Genomic DNA, 13,393 nt, shown 5'->3' with positions numbered 1-13,393 from the left:
ACGGTAATTAACTATGTAAATATTGTCAACAAAAATACAATAAAAAATAAAATTAAAACAAAAACAAAAACAAAAACAAAAAAAAAAGAAAAATGATCACAAGACTCAAAACTGGTCCAGTGGGATTTGACTTTGGGATTTTACTAAGACCTTCAAGATAGATTTAATCTCTTTCCTTTGGGGTTGCTGGCTGGTTGCCTGCACATTTAGAGCAGACACCTTGGAGAACCCAACTGAGAAGGAAAATAGCATTGGACCACAGAGGGCTAAGAGGTAGAAAGAATGACATACGGTGATCTCATGGGGGCCTCTAATTTCAGTCATTATTCTGAGGTTGCTTGCATCACCTCAATTTTTTCTATAAGCTAGTACATTTTTATTCCTTCAGACTGACTTCCAGTCACCTTAAACAAATTCTATGAAAGAATGTGAGTAGCGTAAGGGTTCAGAACTATCATTGAGCATTTACTGTGCAACTACTACATACACACCAAACTCTGAACTCTAAATGGAGGTGGAAAGTACACACAGATCAAACTGTCCTTGCCCTTCAGCTGCTCACATTCCAGTGACAGGGAGACAAGCACAGAACAGCTCATATGTGTTCTGAATCGCATACAAGATTTCAAGCGAGTGAAGACAGCATTAGCAGATGGGACGGGGTAGTCAAGCCAGGCTTTCTGGTGGAGACGGAGAACCAGCATCTGAGAAGCTGATAGTAGGAGATGGTGTTGTATCACATGAAGCTGCCACCTGCACTACCAGCAGCCCTTAGCTTATACTTCTGCCGATCCAGTTCCAACCTAGTGTGCCTGGGAAGGTATGAGAAGATGGCCCAATTCCTTGGGCCTCTGCCACACACATGGGGAGACCTGGATGAAGCTAGCCCAGTCCTGGCTGTTGCGACCATTTGGGGGAAAGAGACAGCAGATGGAAGCTTGCTCTTTGTTTCTTCTGTTCTATCAGTAACTCTGCCTTTTAAATGAATAAATACGTACAATTAAGAGCTGAGTATGTGTATAACAGGTATCAAACACCACACGTTAGGTTCTCCAAGAGGCTGATGCTGAGATGGGCTTCAGTGTACAGGGAGTTTATTACAGGGCATGTGGGCACGTCAGCACCAAAGCAAGGGTGGGGACTGAAGCAGAGCTGCCCCAGCCTCAGCCAGCGCTGGCCCCACGGGATCCTCTGCCTCTCAGTGGCTCTTCCAAGGGGTCCCAAGTTGAGTCAACATAGTGAGACCTTTAGATTCCCACAGGGATCCATAAGGCTCCCTGGGCTGGCTAGCAAGGGGATCGGAAGGATCTTCAAAAATTTCATGGATAATGTGTACTATGCAAAAAAAAAAAAAAACCCTTGCATGGATTTTAAAGTTGTCTTGTACCAAAATGAGCTCATTATTTTTTAATTGCTTAGCCTTAATACACAGTTGGTGCGAATGTAAATTTAGCACAGCCATTTTGGGAACAGTATAGAGCTTCCTCAGAAAACTAAAAATACAGCTGTCCCACTTCTGGAGATGTATCTGAAGGAAGTGACATCCACACAGCAGAGACATACCTGCCTCCCCACGTTCACGGCAGCACCAATCTTTTAACTCCATCCCTATGAGCTTTCATTTCTGTAACATCTCACATATTTCACAGGTACACTTCTAAGATAATAACCCCCCCATCCTTCCTGTTAAATTTGCAAAAAAAAAAAAAGAGAGAGAGATGCAACTTCAACTCCCCTCTCCCACACTCACAGGTTTCGTTGGCCACTAGCCCTCATACTCAACAAATAAAATGCACAAAAGATCACAGTTCCATAAACGTATATACAAGGGCTTAAAGCAACATGTCCTTTTCATTCCTATACATCTTTTACATTCTTTTTTTTTCTCTTTAGAAACTAGTGTTTATTTTCAGTCAACCCCACGCCACGACTATTTCAGAGAACGCTGACCAGGTAAGACCACTCAGAGGTTGTTCCTACTCATTCAGTGGCCTGAGCCAGGGGGGCTGCAGAACAGTCTTCCGTGGGGACCTGTTGGACAGGCACAGAGGGCACCTGCACACCCTCAGACCACTCTGGGTGTTAGAGGAATTCTGTACACCCTCAGACTGTATGCCAAAACCCTCAGACCTCATGCTGAGTGGCAGTGAACTCAGGAGAGGGGGAGGTCCATTCGCCCTAGAGCTCCTCCTTAGTCACAGCCTTTCCAGCCGCACCCTGCTGTTTTTCAATCTCTTCGGGGTCCTGGTCGAAGTAGAGCTCAGGTAGGACTCCCCATGCGTACTGAAGGGCCATTGTACCACATATGCACAAAACCTCCCAGGCAAGCATCCACCATATCACATCGAACCCACGGAGTGGGCTCTCTTGTTGTTGCATAGGATGGTGATGTCCATGCAGCACCATTTGTATTGCACAGAGCAATGGTGGGTAGGTTCATGTATGACGCTTCCTCGAGAGGCTGGTGGTTGGCCCTGGGATCCCTTACCACCATGAAGCAGGAGAAGGCAACCTGGGTCTGGTTAGTGAAGGTGCCAGGAGTGAAGCAGCCAGTGATGGGAGAAGCCCCAGTGGCAGCGATGAACTTCAGCACAGCCTTCTGGCCAGTGTTCCGGAGGACAGCATACTGATGCCCTCAGGGTTTTCCATGGCCACGATGGCCCGCACACCGCCAGCAGGAGCTTCTCCAAGGCCCTCTGGAGAAGGATGCTGTATGTGCCATCTGGAAGACAAGGTTGTATATGTTCTGTTTCATCTGGAAGTCAAGGTCGGTGCCTCCCAGGTGGGTTCCTGCAGTCAGGAATTTGAGGACATCCTCCTCCTTGATCAGCAGGACATCAAGGGCTCTGGACAGTGTGACAGCCTCCCTGTAAGTTATGCTGGGAATCAAAGATAATGCCGTATGGATCCTTCACCTGGGAGCGCAGAAAGCCATTTTTAACATTCTATATTAACTACTACATATCAGAGAAAACATGCTATTCCTTAGGGACTGGCTTATTTTATTAATGATGATTCTAAGTCGCATTCATTTTGTTGCAAAAGACGAGATATTATTTTTTCCGGCTGAGTTGAATTCCATCAAGTATACAAACCACATTCTCTTCATTCAGATATCATAGTAGCTTTCAGTGAGGCAAATTTCTGTAGCTGAGGTCACCCTTGGAGGACTAGCAGTGGAAGCCAATGGACTTAGAGGTAGGCAGTGAGTGCTTTTTGGAAGAGAGAGCTTGGTGTCTGCCCCAACTCCAAAGTGAACATGGCTTTTAATATCAATCACATCTGAATTCAAACAATGGTCCCTTTGTGTCATGGATTTCCAATCGTGGGCTACTCATTCAACTTCTCTGAGCTTCTGCTTATTCTGTTTGTGAGTATGAGTAACGTCAGTTTTTATAGGGGAGGATGAAATTAGGTAACCTATTGCACCTGCCACAATAGGGTTTGACATACTGCTTGTTTTAATTACAAATGGTAGTCATCAGCAGTATTCATGACTAATCTTACTCTGTTACTCATATTAAACTCAAGTGCTGCAAATGCTTCTGGGGCTAGACAGCTCTCCTGACACAGACAATTAGGTCTCCCCAAGAAGCTGGTTTCTGGGTGTAAGCCCCGGGATCACTAAGTTAACGCCATTGTACATCTCAGATGGATGCTCCCTTAGCCGTACGTAGAAAGTGTTTTAACTGATCACCTACCGAGTATAAAAATAGCAGACATACAGATATTAACACTTGCTGCTGAGGGGAAAAAAAGAACTGGTGATCAAATAAGTTTGGAAGACACTTGATTAAACAGAAACAAAGTGAAATCGATTTCCTCTCGTCAGAACTTGTCAGAGTCTTTTGTATTCCAGAAAGATTTGTGCTCTCTAAGCAGCAGATGTAATATTGTATTAATCATGACATTTTCAGTTGCAAATTGGAGAAACTCACTTGAACTAAGCTTGAACAAAAAGATAATGTATTGGTTCACATAATTCTAAGGTTTGAGGATTGCATCTGTTTTGGATTAGCTGGATCCAGGTGTTTACATATCTTCTGATATTTCTTTTTCCTTTATCCATCCCTTCACACTCTTTCCCTGTCCTCTCATCCCTTATCTTCCTCTCTTCTCATCTACTGGAACATCATTTCTCCGTGTGGCTTCATAATTAGGCTCTTGTCATTAGCAGCAACATTGCTCCATGACAGTCATAAGATTACAATCAATGGGCCCTATTGCAATTTCACAGCTGGCTATTCCTCTTCTTCCAAGCAACAGGATTCCACATGGATGCTAATTCACGTCCTGGATGTTCCACTTCCCACTCACCTTCCTGCTCGTGGCCTGAGAAAGCACTGAACAAGGCCCAAAGCCTTGGAAGCCTGCATCCACTTGGGAGACCCAGGCTCTTTGAATCGGATAAGCTCTGATTGTTGAGCCCATTTGGGGAATAAACCAATAGATGAAAGAGCTTTCTCTGTCTCTCCCTCTTTCTGTAATTCTGCCTTTCCAATAAAACTACAATAAATATTTTTTAAAAGGAAGATTACAATCAATGCTACAGGACAAGAAAATATCCCTCCTCCCCCACCCCCATTTGCTTATTTCAGATCATGGATCCATATCTGATTCAATCTCTGTGGTCACAAGCATAAAGTGGTCTGATGAGCCACAGTGGAAATAAATGAAGTGAGGAAGAGGAGGAAAGCTGTTTTCCCCCAGGAAGAATCGACATGGTGATGAAAGCCATAGATCTGAGTATTTGACATCACATTTTGCTGGGCAAATGTTCCTTAAGAAACACTGAATTTATACAAATCCAGTGCCAACACGGGACCAGGAAATGGCTATTTTTGAGAGCTCATTATGTGCCAGTCACTTTTGGTGGACTTGGATACACGGATGAGTGAGACACGGGCAGCAGCTTCCCCAAGTTCACAGCCTGGGAAACAGGTCTAAAGCAGACAGAAAGCAGGCAAGTGCAGGGCCAGTAAGTACAAGGCTGTCATTTCCCAGTTGCTGCAACAGATGGATGGACGAATCACCAAAGGCAATCGGAGGGAAAGCTGGATCAACCGGTCTTGGTCCTGGAAGGCACATTTATGCTGTGTTTTGGGGTGAGGGGTGCTGGTTTCTGGCCTGCAGCATTACCTAAAGGAGTCCTGGATTTGTGTGCTCATGGCTTCACTCTGGAGTGAGTGATCACTGTATGACGCTCACACAGCTTAGAGGGGCAGCCAGGAAATGCAAGCGGAAAGCCCTGGCAGTGGGACTAACTCCTGCCTCTCAAGTCATCTCCAACATCAGGTCAGGACCTCACATACAATTCATATGCAAGTATTTTAATATGTAAACATATCTAGAAATACATACAGATTATATATACACATAGGTGTATATGTGTATATATATGTGTTAGATATGTATGTATGTATGCAGAGAGAGAAAGAGAATATCTTTCTTTCAGCCACTGATTTACTCCCAAAATGGTTGGAATGGATGGGAAGTGGAGCAGTGTGGTACAAACCAGCACTCCTATTGGATGCTAGTGCCAGAGATGGAAGTTTAGCTTACCACACCACAGCAGCAGCCCATGCCATGCACATTTTCATAGCTCTACCCTTAAAATACACGCTGAGTCCAACCACCTGCTACCACCAGCACACACTGCCTTCAGAATCACCATTTGTCTTTTTCAGTGTTCCCCTGAGATTCCAGCCAGGTCTCCCTGGAGTCTGTCCTCAGGACTGTTCAACCCATTGTCAAGATAAGAATCACACTGAACCTTTTCTTTTTTAAGAAAAAATATATAATTCCTTTCCGTTTTCTGCCCAACATCTCAAATTCAGATTCACATTTGCTTGAAACAAAAGATTTAAGTCCCTACAATGGCCTACGTGGTTGTACATAAAAAGTCTTGAAAAAGCTCACAGAAAATGCATTTATGAAAAAGCTATTCACAGATTTCACAAACATGTGGCACCCCAAATCACTGATCTTTGAATTTCATTTTCATAAACTGCCAGAAGTGCCTCTGTATGCTCATGGCGCCCTGTCCAAGCCTGACATTACTGTCCACTCTTCTCCTCCCAGCTTACATCCGTCCAGGCCCAGCAGCCAACGTTGAATTCCTCCAACACCTCAGGCATGCTCCCACCTCACAGAGTGCAAGTTCATTATTTTGTCTGCCTGCACAAAGTTCGCCCTGTTTTCTCCACCCCGGGGCCTTTATTCGTTCAGCCCTTGGTGGATCTCCTCTGTTGAGTGCTGTGAACAAAGCTGTCATGAACCAGGGAGCACAGGCATCTCTTTCACATACTGATTTCATTTTCTCTGGTTATGTGCTCAGAAGTAGAGCAGCTGGGTCAGAAGTAGAGAAGCTGGGTCAGATCACAGTTGTATTTTGATTATTGGGAGGGGGGGCTTCCACACTGTTCTCCATAATGGTTATACTAATTTACATTCCCACAAATAGTGTACAAAATTTTCCTTTTCCAAATGTCCTTACCAGCATTTGTCACTTTTTTGTCTTTTTGAGAATAGTTATTCTAACTGAAGTGAAATTACACCTCACTTTGGTTTTGATTCACATCTTCCTGATGACTAGACAAACTGAGCATTTTTCTGTGTCATTTTCTTGTTTATTTATTGTGTCCCCCGAGTCCTTCATCCCAAGATCTGCCACCTAATAGGAAGAATACTTTTTAAGATTTATTTTATCTTTATTCAAAAGTCAGATATACAGAGAGGAGGAGAGACAGAGAGGAAGATCCTTCATCACTTGATTCACTCCCCAAGTGACTGCAATGGTCTGAGCTGAGCCGATCCAAAGCCAGGAGCCTGGAGCCCCCTCCAGGTCTTCCACATGGGCGCAAGGTCCCAAGGCTTTGGGTCATCCTTGACTGCCTCCCCAGGCCACAAGCAGGGAGCCAGACAGGAAGCAGGGTCTCCAGGACCATAGCTAAATCTCAGTGCATGCAAGATGAGGGCTTCAGCCGCTAGGCTACCACACCGGGCCTGGAAAGAATTTTAAGTGTTTTGTTCATTGATACGTTTTTAATGCCTAAAACAGTACCTGGCTTATAGTGTATGTCCATTCAATATTTGTTAAATAATGAATGACCATATGAATAAGCAAATTATTTCAATAGTATCAGCTTGCATATAACAGCTACTGAACAAAACTGAGTAAATTAATCAACTAATGAAGTCTTTTAAAAATCTAAATAAAAATGTTTTTGATGTTACCATGTTTCTCAATCCATTTCTCTGGTTTTTCCACTGATTGTTCAGGAATTTCTTTGCAAGTACATGACAGGATTCTTCCATGAATTCTCCGATAATAATAAGAAAAAGTCAATGAGTATGGTATGGTGTGATGGCTCAGTGGCTAAATCCTCACCTTGCACATGCCAGGATCCCATGTGGGCACTAGTTTGTGTCTGGCTGTTTTACTTCCCAACCAGCTCCCTGGTGGTGGCCTGGGAAAACAGTCCAAGATGGCCCAAAGCCGTGGGACCCTGCACCTGCATGGGAGTCCCAGAAGAAGGTCTTGGTTCCTGGCTTCAGCTCAGCTCAGCTCTGGCTGTTGTGGCCATTTGGGGAGTGAGTCAGCAGAGGAAAGATCTTTCTCTCTGGCTCCCCTTCTCTCTGTAAATCTGCTTTTGCAACAAAAATAAATAATATTTTAAGCCAACGAGTAGATGCAATTCAGAGTCACAGCTCCGCTGACAGTGATCGGCTTCTCAGAAAAACCTGTCATTCTTGGTGATACCAAGTCAGAGACACAATTCTCTACTGTGACTTTGCAAAACATATTGGCTGGACTTTCCTCTGCATGAAAAGCTAACTAAACCACTCTGATTTAGGATCCCACTAAAACGGCTGGAGGGACCTTGACACTCAATTCATCCCCTCCAAGTACAGAGAGTAAATTTGAAGACCAATAGATTTCTGTACAACTAGACATACACAACTTTGGTGGAACCCACCGAGAACTTGCAATTAAAGGAGTTAAGTTAGTATGAACACAGAACTTTCAAGATTGGAAGAACTGGGTTATTTCAGGTTTAGTGAAGGAGGGAGCATGGCCTTCATTGTGGTTGGCTCTACAATTATTTCAAGTTATGGGCTGTCCTCTCTCTAAGAGGGTTGGAAATATAGCTGCATTTACTTTCATGTAACCTACAGTGCATAACTATGGAGAAGTGAACCTCGAAGGCCTTAAAGCAAGACCCTACAAGGCACTGCCTCACTCCACCATCATCCTTCTCCCTCTAGGCACAACCAAGAGAGAGCAGGTAGATGCTTCTCCAGCCAGGAGCTCAGCATGAAGAATCCATGGAGAAAAGCCACAGAGTCACTGCTGACAGGTGACAAAATCTGAGAAACAAACCTTTGTTGTTGCGGAAAGCCACAAGCCTGGAGGGAGGTGTAAGACGGTGGGGGAGGACGCTGTGTGTCACTGTAGTCTAAATGACAAACAACATATCCATTTCACAGGTGAGGAACCTAAAGCTTAAGGAGATAAATGGCTGAGCAAAAGGCACCCACCTGTCAGTGACAGAGCCAGGACTCAACCTCAAGTGTCCTAGCTCCAGACCCACGGGCATTCTACTGAAAAACAAAAAACAACACAAGCCCTGGTCTAAGAAAAACATCTCTTTCTGCACACGTCCTGGGAGCAGCCTTGGAACTGAGTGGTGTCAGACCCTCAGCTGGTGTGTTGTGCACCGAGGACAGCCCTTGCTTCTCTGAGCCCCTGCCAAGCCAGAGGAGAGTTCTGAATTGCAGTTATTGAGGAAAACCAAATTGGCTCGATATCACTGTTTTCACAAACTGGTCTCTGGAAACCTTCCCAGCCCAGGGCGAAATATGAAAGTCAATCATGGTGGGAACTGAGCCAACACCATCAACCCCCACCGACTGCTCGTCTGGTTTCCTTCGGGACTCAATTGTTTCTCATAAGCCCTTGGATGGGCCTGCAAGTGCTTGTCCTCAGTATTGGTTGCATTTCTACCTCCCATTCTTTCAGACCTTCTCAGACAGCCTCCTTGGGACACAGAGTTCAGGGACCCCAGTGGTCCCAGGCAGGCTTGCCACCAGCCTAACATTCCTTCACATGTCCATCCTGCAACCCTCCACTTAACTTCTCAGCAGTACTGTGTGGAGCATAAATATCTCATTCCCAGGAGCTAAACAAAGTCAGGGCCATGGGGACAGAGCACACAAGGCAACTGTCCGTGTCACCTAGGCAACCTGACTGTCCAGTCATGTTTCCAAGGATTTCCAACAAGCAAATGTCCTTGGGCCTCTGCTCATGCTGAATTCAGCTGGCTGCAGCTGAGTGAGTCTGTTCAACGGAGAAAAGCTCATGTTACCTCGGGGGTCCCAATGGCATTCTTTGAGACCCTTAACACCATATGCCAGGATGTGCAGGGGGAAGTTAGTGAAGTATGGGTCTGGCTATTTATCCAGGAGCTAAGCAAAGGAACCCGTATCTAGCATTTACTACCTGCTAGATGCTTTTCTGAGCACTTTGCAAATATTGCTTTATTTAACACTAATCATGACCTTCCTGAAGTAGAAACTTTCTTTATTCCTATTTTTCAGATGAAGAAACTGAATGACAGTTTAAGCATGTTGCTTGATAGTGAAGAGTTAGAAAAGGTGAAGGCAGAACAGGATCCCAGCATTCTGCTTCCCACATTCTTTATGCACACCCAGGCTAGGGCACCTTTAAGGAATCCTAGGAGAATCAGATCTTGGGACTGGGTCACTTCTGGCAGCGATGAGCTTTCTCTTTCAGTTGTGACTCTACTCAAGAGGAGAGGGTGAAGATTCTATTCCCTGTCACCCTAACTAGGCACCAGCACGTGCAGGTTCTCGTGAGAGATGGGGTTGAGGGTGAAACTGTGCGTTGGCTGGTACAGGTGATGGACTAAACCTGATCCTGCACCAGCTGGCACACACAAGAGTCAAATCTGAGTACTTCCCAGCAGAGGTTTCATTGGGGACTCCCCCAGCTGGACTACCAGACTCAAACCCCAGCCACAGGGAAAAATCACAAGATAGGTGGTACAACCTTGGAGTACAAGTATCAAGACTGGGCCTCCTCAGTTGCCGATATCTGTGTAATAGAGAACATACCCAGATGCACATGAAGACACGATTGCCAGCTCAGCTAAGCCAGCAGAGGATGTCAAGTACCTCATCAAAAGATGGAAGGCAGAACAGCTTAAACGACTCTCCTGCCTAGACTTTGCAGCAAATGTCTAGGTTTGTGCATAGTCAAGTAGACCTGGTTAACCAACAGACCCTTAACAAAATTCTCTCAATCCTGGTGCAAAGCAGGCAATAACATCTCAAAATTATCAAAACCATGCAAGCAGCACCCTCAGAACATTTTTTCCGCACATCCAAGGTGACATCAAATGACCATCTTCATCCCCGGGCACTGATGCAGTTGGACAACAAGGAGTGGATCTCCTTTCCCTTCCCTCTCTCCCCCAGCAGATACAGAGGAAGAGGGGAAAAAACATTTATTTCACCCGCTTACCTGCACACTTCAATCCTCCCTTCCGTAATCAGAGGTCCACATAGGCACGTATCCCTCTCAACTAAATAAACAATATTAAAATTTAAAAAGAAAGTGTTTAAAGAGTCTACTCTCTCTAGGTGGAGGTTAAACACAAAGCATGTGTCATGCCCCTTGGAAACATCTAGACCATGAACATCTGTGTGGGAACAGGGCTGTATGTCACACTACCATACCCATTACACTTAATGCATTGTCTGAATTAGAGGATGGTAGAAGGAAGAGGGAAGCATGAGAGATGGAAGAATGGGTGGGAAAATGGGGCAGGAAGAGGAAAGGAGAGCACTAGAGAGATCTTGGTTATTCAACATCTCATCTTTAGTTAACTGATGAGAGCTGAAAGTGTTACTCCTGTAGGGATACTTACAGGTACTCTGAAAATGTCACCCTTGAGACACTCTCAGGCAGGTTTTTGGTCTATTGGTTAAGACATCTGCACCCAATAATGGGATATCTGAGTTTCATACCCAGTTCCAGCTCCTACCTCCACCTTCCTGCTAATACGGACCCTAGGAGGAAACTGATGGTTCCAATAACTGAGTCCCTGCCACCTACGTGCGAGACTGGATCAAGTTCCCAGCCTTGGCATTCAGTCCAGCTCAGAGCCATGGCAAGCATTTGGGGAGTAAAACAGAAGGTGGGAATACTGCCCTCTCTCATGAATTTCTAACTAGGATGTGCCCAAAGGGTTGGCTATGGGGAACCTGAATGGTCTGACGCTTCTCAGCCTTTCCCCATTCTTCCCTTAATGCAAATCTCAAACAAGGTGGTCTATCATTTTAATTCAGAGTTGGATCTGCTCAGCTCCTGGCTCTGCCAGCCACAAGGAACGAGCCTCGAGCTTCCCTTTCGGAACCCCAGTTTTTCCATATATGAAATGGCCACTAGGAGCCTCATCAGAGAATTTTTAAGGAATCAGTAAGATCGTGTACATAAAGCATTTGTAACAGAAGCCAGCACACAGTGGGGACTCAGACAGACTGACTGACCCTAAACCCCATGCTGTGTCCAAAAGCTCTCAGCCCTCAGCAAACAGCATATCATGCTTGTGGTCTCATATGATTTTTCTTATTTCCAGAGTCATGGGTAACCCTCTCTTGTTAACCTTCATTTGGAAAGCAATTTAAAGCCCTGACATTAAAAATTAAAATATAAACAGCCTAGTGCCTGATTTAATGGACAATTAAAAATTAAATTAACAGTAAGCGAAGAGCTAATTTTGTTATTGTAACAGCATTAGCCTCATGCTTGAAGCAGCATGAAAAGGGGAAATAGACCCCTTAAAATTAAAAAAAATACAGACAATAAAATATTTAAGCTCGTTTATCATTTGCCTTGACAGATTCACTCTTTGAAGCTACTTGTTCTGAAAGCCAGTTGTCTTATATTTGAGCAAAAATGTTTGCATGCCAAAATAATGAGAATTAATGATCTGTTAGGAAGAAAGAAGGAATATTAAAGTAACACCCAACTGCAAGATACACAGCAAACAGTTGGGCTAAGCAGCCTGGGTCATCATTGCCCCCCCCCCCCATTGCTGTGTGGCAGGCTCTGGAATAACCAAGGGTTTTCTTTCTTTAAGCACATGGAACTGCCAGAAGTGCTAACTGCAGGTCCCAGGTCTGACAGGCTTGGTCAGGAGTCTTACACTCAGCTCCAGGGGGAGGATGTGGTAGGACAGTCCCGCTGTGCTGCTTCAGCACCCTGAAGAGCGCTCAGCTGAGGGTAGAAAACTGAAGCACCACTCTCCAAACCCGTCCCAGGGCTCACCTTGTCTTCTTCTGCCCCTTTCTGCTCTCTTTCCCAAAGCTCCCACCACATTACCATCGCTGCACTGGGGTGTACGTGTCCCTTCTGCTAGTCTCTGAGCTCCAAGAGTTCAGAAATCGCTCCTACTCTGTCCGTCTTCACATGCCAACACCAACGCAGCATCTGGTACAAAGTAGGTGGTCAATGTTTGTTCTCCGAATGGATTTAATGTAAGTGAGCTAGAAACTCCATCAGTCTCAGATGTTAGCAACTAAGAATGCTGTCCTTTCTAGAGGCATTTGCCATTTGAATTTGAGGACCAGAGAGAGCATTTATGACTCTGAAGGGATGTCTTAGGCACCACAAAGCAGCCAGAGGCAAAAGGGATAGTGTTGTGAGGGGTGGCTTCCAAGAACTTATCAAACTACTGCTTAGAGATGGCTGTCTGCTCTGATTACATGATGGTCTGGCTTCAGTGAACAGAAACGGTCTTGTGAACGAAAAAACACCACTGAATGCCCACAATGTGTGCAGTGCCTGACAAAATGGAATTTGATTCTGAGAAGATGCAATGTGAACGGGGCAGTGGTCTGCCCAAGTGGTCTTCCTCCCCTCTGGTGTATATCTCTACTGTGATTAGTTCCTGCTTTGGGAGAAGGCTTTGACAGACTTGTTTATAAATCAGGCACTGGACTTTCCTTCCATGTATGTCCATCATAATGATATCAAAAGCAGAGGCAACCTCCCACCCCCATCCAAGCGCACGTGACTTTTGTGGATCCTGGGTGACATCAGGGGGCAGAGTGATGGGCATCACTTTCTCCAGAGAGAAACCCTCTCAAGAACCCTGTCCCTTCAGGAGACCCAGGCATCAGAGCATCTCTCACCTCTGTGCTGGACTCACCAGCCTTCCTATTGATTCTATGAACCAATATTTTCCTAATGAATTCATTTTCTGCTTAAATTAGTCTGAATCTGTTTTCTGTGGCTAACAATCTGGGATCTCTAACTGAGATGAAGAGTTAAGACGTTGAGGCATTGCCTAGACTTCCAAGTGCT

General features: G+C 45.0%; 1 pseudogene; it reads right to left on the bottom strand.

The window, feature by feature from the left end:
* Positions 1 to 1,935: 1,935 nt before the first annotated feature.
* Positions 1,936 to 13,393, bottom strand: part of LOC131478309 (small ribosomal subunit protein uS2-like) — a 123,855-nt pseudogene continuing 112,397 nt past the window's right edge.

Source organism: Ochotona princeps, chromosome 29 (genome assembly GCF_030435755.1).
Source record: "Ochotona princeps isolate mOchPri1 chromosome 29, mOchPri1.hap1, whole genome shotgun sequence".
Classification (NCBI taxonomy): domain Eukaryota; kingdom Metazoa; phylum Chordata; class Mammalia; order Lagomorpha; family Ochotonidae; genus Ochotona; species Ochotona princeps.
This window is presented reverse-complemented; position numbering and strand designations above follow the sequence as displayed.